This window comes from Nannobrachium achirus, assembly GCF_963921795.1.
Source record: "Nannobrachium achirus genome assembly, chromosome: 15".
NCBI lineage: Eukaryota > Metazoa > Chordata > Actinopteri > Myctophiformes > Myctophidae > Nannobrachium > Nannobrachium achirus.
Window position 1 is genome coordinate 7,714,229 of NC_137822.1, and position 7,276 is coordinate 7,721,504.

A 7,276-nucleotide genomic window follows, 5' to 3' on the forward strand; every position below is an offset into this window, starting at 1 on the left:
TCCAATATCTGACTTTGTCCGGTCAAAAAACTATGGGAAAATGTCCGGGCTTAAGTAAACTGAAGCTACAAAGTCCAGCCTACATCCTGCCACAAACAGCTCAAAGTTTGTTGTCCGGTCGAAAACTGGGGGAAGAACATGTTCAAAAATGAAACTAACTAATAAATACCGCTCACTTCACACTAGGTGCGTGTGATTCTTTCTTAGGCTATATATATATATATATATTAGGGCTGGGATGCGATTAAAAAATTTAATCTAATTAATTACAGGCTCTGTGATTAATTAATCGCATTTTAATCGCACATCGATATTTGACCTGAGAAGCATTTTTTTTCAAGTAAAACACATTTTGTTGTACGAGTGAATCAACGAGTGAGTTTTTTAAATCTAAATTTCGCATCCACTGGGCCAAGCAAAGCACTCTGATCGGCTACTTCGCCCTTTGCGTTTGTTGTCTCTTCTTGGTTGGTGCATCGCTATGATCGGTATGCCCGAAACTGAAGGTTCTGTGAGGCAAAAACTAAGTGCGATTAAAATGTGTTAATTTTTTTAGTCGCGTAAATTTTCTGTCATTAATTAATCACAATTAATCAGTTAAAGTCCCGGCCTTAATATATATATATATATATATATATATATATATATATATATATATATATATATATATGTATATGATAATTAAACTATGATAATTGTAATACACTATTATAGATTATAATAGTGGTTATAACACAATAGAATCTATTATCATGTATTACAACTATATCCTGGTGGTCTAAATGAAAAGTCAGTGAGTGATCACTCATTATAAAGTGTTTGGCATAGCTCAGACCTACTCTAGATTGGATAATTTTTACTACCATGTTTAGTACCACTTTCACACCACTCTACCCAGGTCCTTGTAGTGGAAAACCTGGCACAAGTGGGCGGTGTGGTGTGGAGTGGTGTGGTGTGGTGTGGTGTTGGGCCAGTGGAAAAGGGGCTATATAGGCCTATATAATGGGTCACGAATATCTTTATATAGCCTATATATATATTCTTATATATTCTTATTCTTATATATATTATTTTTTTATTTTAATAGGTTTCCTACAATTTGTAGACAGACTTTTTTATGTAAAAAATGTCAATATAAATAATAAAAGCCCTCCAAACATATTTCATAAGGAGATAGGAATTTCAGAAATGTTAAAAGAAATATTTTAAAAAATTGTCCAAAACGCCAGTTGCTGGCCTATAATTTAAAGAAATCTTTATTTTCACCCATTTTTGAAAGCTGAGCGTCGGACTTTTAGTGACTGACGTCAAAGGTGTCAGATTCCATACATTCTTTTCCAGACAAAGGGCTTGTTTAGACTTCTCCAAGCAGAGAGAGAGAGAGAGAGAGAGAGAGAGAGAGAGAGACAAGTGGGTGAGAGAGAGAGAGAGAGAGAGAGAGAGAGTCTTCAAACATCGTGTTTAAAGTGTGTAGGGAGAGAAAAGAAAGGCATCAGTTGTCGACCATCTTTCACGGGTTTTCCTTTTGTTAAGACAGTCAGTCACAGTCAGGTAATATGCTCTTACTAACATTGTTGTTGATGTTGTTGTCCAGTTGTGCAGCATGATTTGATGAACGTTATAGAAAATATATTTTACTGTTTTGTGACCAGAACGGTTAAAACAACCTATTTCTTTTAAACCATTTACCACGATCTATAGCTTAAGCTCACAATGCGTATCTAGAAGCTGAAGATTTCTGAATTCATGAGTACCGGTAAATAGGCTATGTATGTCAAATTAGTACAAATGGTTGCAGCTGCCGTTCGACAGTTTGACTAACTTTGTAGCATCATGACGAAAGTCAAATATGGCAGCCTTTTGGAAATACATGTTAGGCTATGCCTATAAAGCTATTATTTCAATGGACCCATTTTTATAGGTCTATATGAATGAATAGGCCTAATGATGTTTGACATGTACAGTATTAACATTTCTGTGTTTTTTTTTGCTAAATGTGTTTGCTGTTTGCCATGTTAGGCTATATGAGATACTTAGAGTGTGGTTCCTGTGGAAATAAGCCTCGGCTTTCTAGGATCTCCTTTTAGTTGACCTTGTACCAGTGATTTGTACTGTCATGAAACTGTACTTTTTTCTATTGCAAACTCCTAATAAATTCTTCAATCAATCAATCAATCAATGCCTTGTTGTGAAGTGCACAGAGACGCTTTGGGGTGATGTTGCACTATAAATATAAATAAACTGAAATTGATATAGCTAGGCCTATATCAATTTGAAAATGTATTTTGTAAGTGGGGTCCAGGGGAATTCATAATATCATTAAAGTTCACTTTAACCCTAGATGTTTTATACTTTGGATTTTTTTTTACAGCCTTTTAGGGGGGATTTCTCTGGGCCAAAAATAGGCTACACAATTTTGCGGTCCTTGACTGACATGAATATGTTTGAGAACCATTGATCCGTATAATGTCAATGTCAACACATACCCAACCTATGAACCTGTCTTTGAACGTGAGCTAGTTGTGAGCTAGTTTTGAGCGACGCTCCTGGAAGGAGCTATAAGCTCCAACATCTGGCTTTGTCCTGGACACGAAGCATGCGTGGCCTACATCTGACCTACATCTTGGCACAAATCGCTCAATGTTTGTTGTACGCCCAGGGTCCCATTGGCCAAGCTTCGTGTGGCGCTTAATGAAATGAACTCACAAGTAGCACCGCTCACTTACTTCACTCTACGTGTGACTTTGTTCCGTATGTTGCAGGATGTCTTCTAGGAGCAGCGCCAGGCCAGATGAAGGTCTGATGATGATGCAGGAGCTGGACGACAGGCTGAAGGAGCAAATAGACAAACTGGAACACGTCCGTCTCACTGCCGCTGAACTCAAAGACAACCTGTCTGGGGTAAAAGCCTACTTTTACACTGTGGCGTCAGTTCAGCAAAGCAAACATGACACCAGTCATGTTGCCATACCTTAGCAAGAAGTACATGTTTTTCTCAGCTGCCATACCTTGCCATACCCAATAAACACCTCTGCTTTTACATGTCGTCATATACGACGGGGTCGTCTGAAAAGGTAACCAGTAAATGTACAGTACATCCCTTTAATATACATTAACCCAGGGCAGAACGCTGGCCATTTGGGTGCCCTAACTTAGCTAGTGGTTCTCTCCATATATGCATTTATTTTTGGGGGGATTTTCAACCGTTATTGATAAATCTAATAGACTGATAGGAAATGGGGAGACAGATGGTGGGGGGACACGCAGCAAAGGTCATCGGGATCGGGACCCGCAACACGCTGTCAGGCTGGATTAACAGCCTAGGTGCCCAGACAGGTACGCCAACCGTCCTGTCTGGGCACCGCCAACAGAGGATATGTCTGTCCCTAAACCTTATGGTTTAGGCCACTAGGGCCAGACATATCCTCTGTATTTCCCGTAGGATTTTGGTGTGGAAGGGGAAGGTTGACAGTTTGTGGTTCTCCATCTGAACTGTATAGTAGGGTAGACATGATGCACACAGCACTGGTACAGTCTCAACTTGGTGTTGGTTTTGTGCTGGGTTGACTTCCAGACATTGTTAAAGGTGGTGTACTGTAGGTGATATTTGTTTTAATTAAGTGTTAAATATCTTCTCTTATAGTACTCTCTGCTATTAGACTAGAGTGTTTGTTCAGTAGAGAACGGGGGTATCCCAATCTCTCCAGCTCTTTAAACAGAAGGACATTCAAGTCAGGATCCCAATTTCATCCAACCAGGGGTGAGAACTCATACAGGATACAGGATAAACAATTGAAAGTGATGAAACAAGCCAAACAAATGAGCAGATTTGAATTTGATACAATTGGCAACCTTTTCTGTAGACCCTCTTTTAATACTTTTGATGTTTGTGTCTTTGTTTCCACTCGTAGCTCAACCCTTCAGTGATTTAGTCATGGTCATCAGGGTCATCTGTGTGTACAGCTTGTACACACGTGTCAGATACAGCTTGTGTTATTTACCCTGAAGAAGGCAACATCCCTGTCCCAATTCTCCCAAACGTTTTTTTATCTGTGTTCTCTTTTCCTGAATAAAATTGGCATTCAGTTTACCACGACTCTGATGTTTTTAGTGAAATTGGCAACCCACCTGAAAATATATAAAGAAGAGCAGGGGAGACCCCTGTTACTGTTACTGAACATTCATGGACAGTACATGGCTTGAGAGCCAGAACCATGCCCTGGACCCTATCAATCCAGCTATTAAAGAGAAGCAATTAACACAAATCACTAGAACAGGGAGGAGAGCCCAGGCACGTTTCTAATAAATGATCCTTCCATGATACGCACACACTGATGCACCTTACTTCAGTAAATATTTAGAGCAAATATGTATATCTTATCTTAATGCTCTAATGGTCCCTATTGTGTTTTTGTTTATTATTGCTATGATGATCAGCTTGGCTAATCTTTGTTGCGGTATTATTTATTTTATGTTATTTCTTTTTTCTTTGTAGACCAGCGGTGATCTAAGCCAGTCGATTGCTGACCACCTAGACTGGTTGAACCATTTGTCAGAGCGTGTGGAGACGCTCCAGATGAACACCACCGTCTTTGTTCAGGTGAGACCAAGGATTATTTCAAAACTATGATTGAAATAAGGCTTAAGTGATTTCATTCATAATGAATATTCTTGTTAAGTTTGTGTCCTGGGGGTGACCACACCAAAATCTATCTATTTGTGTTTCGAGCTGAAAGAGTTTGGGGACCATCTGCTATAAGCCAGTTGTTCCCAAGCTTCTTAGCTCAAGACCAAAAAGAGTCATTAGACATTTGCCCGGGACCCATCCAGTGAAAATAGCAGATCTACAAGGGCACAACTTTTTAATTCATGGTATTTCTTAATTTGTTTGTCTTTTGTTTTAAAAATGTATAACATTATTTAAAATATATATATTTATAAAAGAAATTATCTTTTGAAATAATTGTATATTTTTAAGTGTAGGAAAAGAAAATGGGATTTTTTTCTCGAGTCGTGGCGCATAAGAATTGGTCTGTGACCCACAAATGGGTACCGACCCACTGTTTGGGAATCAGTGCTCTAAGCCATGCATGCGTGTGCATTTGGTTCCCAGATGAACCCTAAACGTCGCACGTGGGGAGGGAGGCAGGGCTCCAGACAGGACCACCGCTGGACCCGCTCCCACCTGGCTGAAGATGTCCAGTCTGAGTTCGGCTGGTCTCCCATCCGCACGCGGCGCGACAGCGATGCCGCGTCCGAGATGTCTTGCAATTGGTGACTCTCCAGCCACCTGCGATCCGACGTGTCAACTAAAAGCTGTACTATGCAACGTTTGTGTTTAAGTGAATACAATGTTAGTTTGTCCAATCTGTTTGGTAGAGCATGTTAATACAATGTAACTTATACAATTGGGGTGGTTGTTTTTTGGTCTCCCTGCACTTCTATTGAGTCATTTAGACCCTGTGTATTTGTTTGACACGACTGGTTGACAAGTGGTACTTCCTCAAGGTCAGAATTCAATTTCTCCCCTGAGCAAGCAGACAGGCTCTCTTCCAGTGTTCCCCAGTGGTTTCTGGACCTCAAATGGGGCACACACACACACACACACATACAGACACACATCATGTACATCAGTGGTTCCCAAACCTTTCAGGTCGAGACCCAAAAGATGTTTGCCCTGGAAAAGAGCAGATCTACAAGAACACAACGCGTCACTTCGTGCCGTGTTGCGAGCTTGTAAATCGGCTATTTTCACTACTCCTTAATTATATATTTTTTAATTTATGGAATTTCTTAGATTTGTTTGTTTGTTTTAAAATGCATAGTTATGTTAAAATGATATAAAAGAAAATCTTTTGAAATATCTTGTATTAAATGTAGGAAAAAATTTGATGTTTTCTTTTACTCAAGCCGTGACCCATAAAAATGTGTCCATGACTCACAAATGGGTCCCGACGAAGTGTTTGAGGAACAGTTATGTACATGGTTTAAAAACGCTAAGCTGCTGACTCTGTCGCCTGAAGAAGAATCATAGAATCCTGAAATAAGGCTTCTATCCCTTGTCTGTGAAATAATTATTACAAAAATTATAAAAAAGTAACACATCCAATCGATAACAGAACAGACAAACTACAGACACGTTTCAATTTTGTATAGAAGAGGGTACTCTAGGTAGTTTAATTAATGTACAAACAGACAGTATTGATTCCAGGGTAATTAAGGTGTCATAGCAAAACAGCAGGCACGAAACACAGAGGTAAGTGGAAATAGATACAAAAGAAGTTGTAAGGCAACAATAATTAAGAAAATACATAAAAATACATAAGGAAGAAGAGGACTTAGAGGAGGCTTCTTGGGAAAATGCTTTTTGGAAGTTATCGTGCTCTGGTAAAATGTGCTAATGCAATAGTGGGTGTGAGGGGATGAGCAGATTAAAGAGCCTTGTGAATGATCTGTTACTTGAGTGCCCAAGATTTATTTTTTCCTCATTGAATTTGCATGCAAGCATGTTTGACTGACAAGCTTCTATAAGAAAGAGCAGCTAGGACACAATGCTCCATTTGAACATAAAATAATTGCACTGCAAATACGCAAAAATGTTGGGTTTAATTAGAAATTAATTAGAAAACAAATGGCAACAGTTGGAAGCTTACATGTAACTGATCACCTTTAACAAAAGAGAAACACAGAGCCTTGTTTTTGTTTCGTTACAGACCAGCAGTTATATCTCCCCACACTGAAACAAAAATATAATTTAACAGGGCGACGCCAGACAAACCATCACCATAGGTACCATACTTATTAACCATCCACAGTATTCTCCTACTCTATCATATGTCTCTTTTAAACGTGCTTGTTATGGAACAAATTGACATAATTCAGAGCCAGATTGGAGACAACAGTTGGAGACAAGTAAGGACGCTAACTCAATGGTTCTTAAAATTGGGTCCGGGGACACCCAGGGGTCCTTGAGGATCCCCAGATAAAGGATTGCTAGTCAGGAACCAAATGGACCTTTACATTTCTGTAACTTATTTCTACACTCACAGAGTTATAAGGGTCCGTGGCCCAATTAGTCTAGTAGCCAGAATGTGAACCCGGACATTTTGAGTCCCCTAAAGTTTTATGTTAGAAATGTTGAGTATGGGTCCCCAGCATGTAAAAACCACCGGATGCTAACTTGTATATGTTGAGCAATTTTCATAATCAGCCGCTAGAGTTGGTGTCCCATTAACTTTACATTACAGGAAAAATAAGCAAAAAATTAATCTGCTTT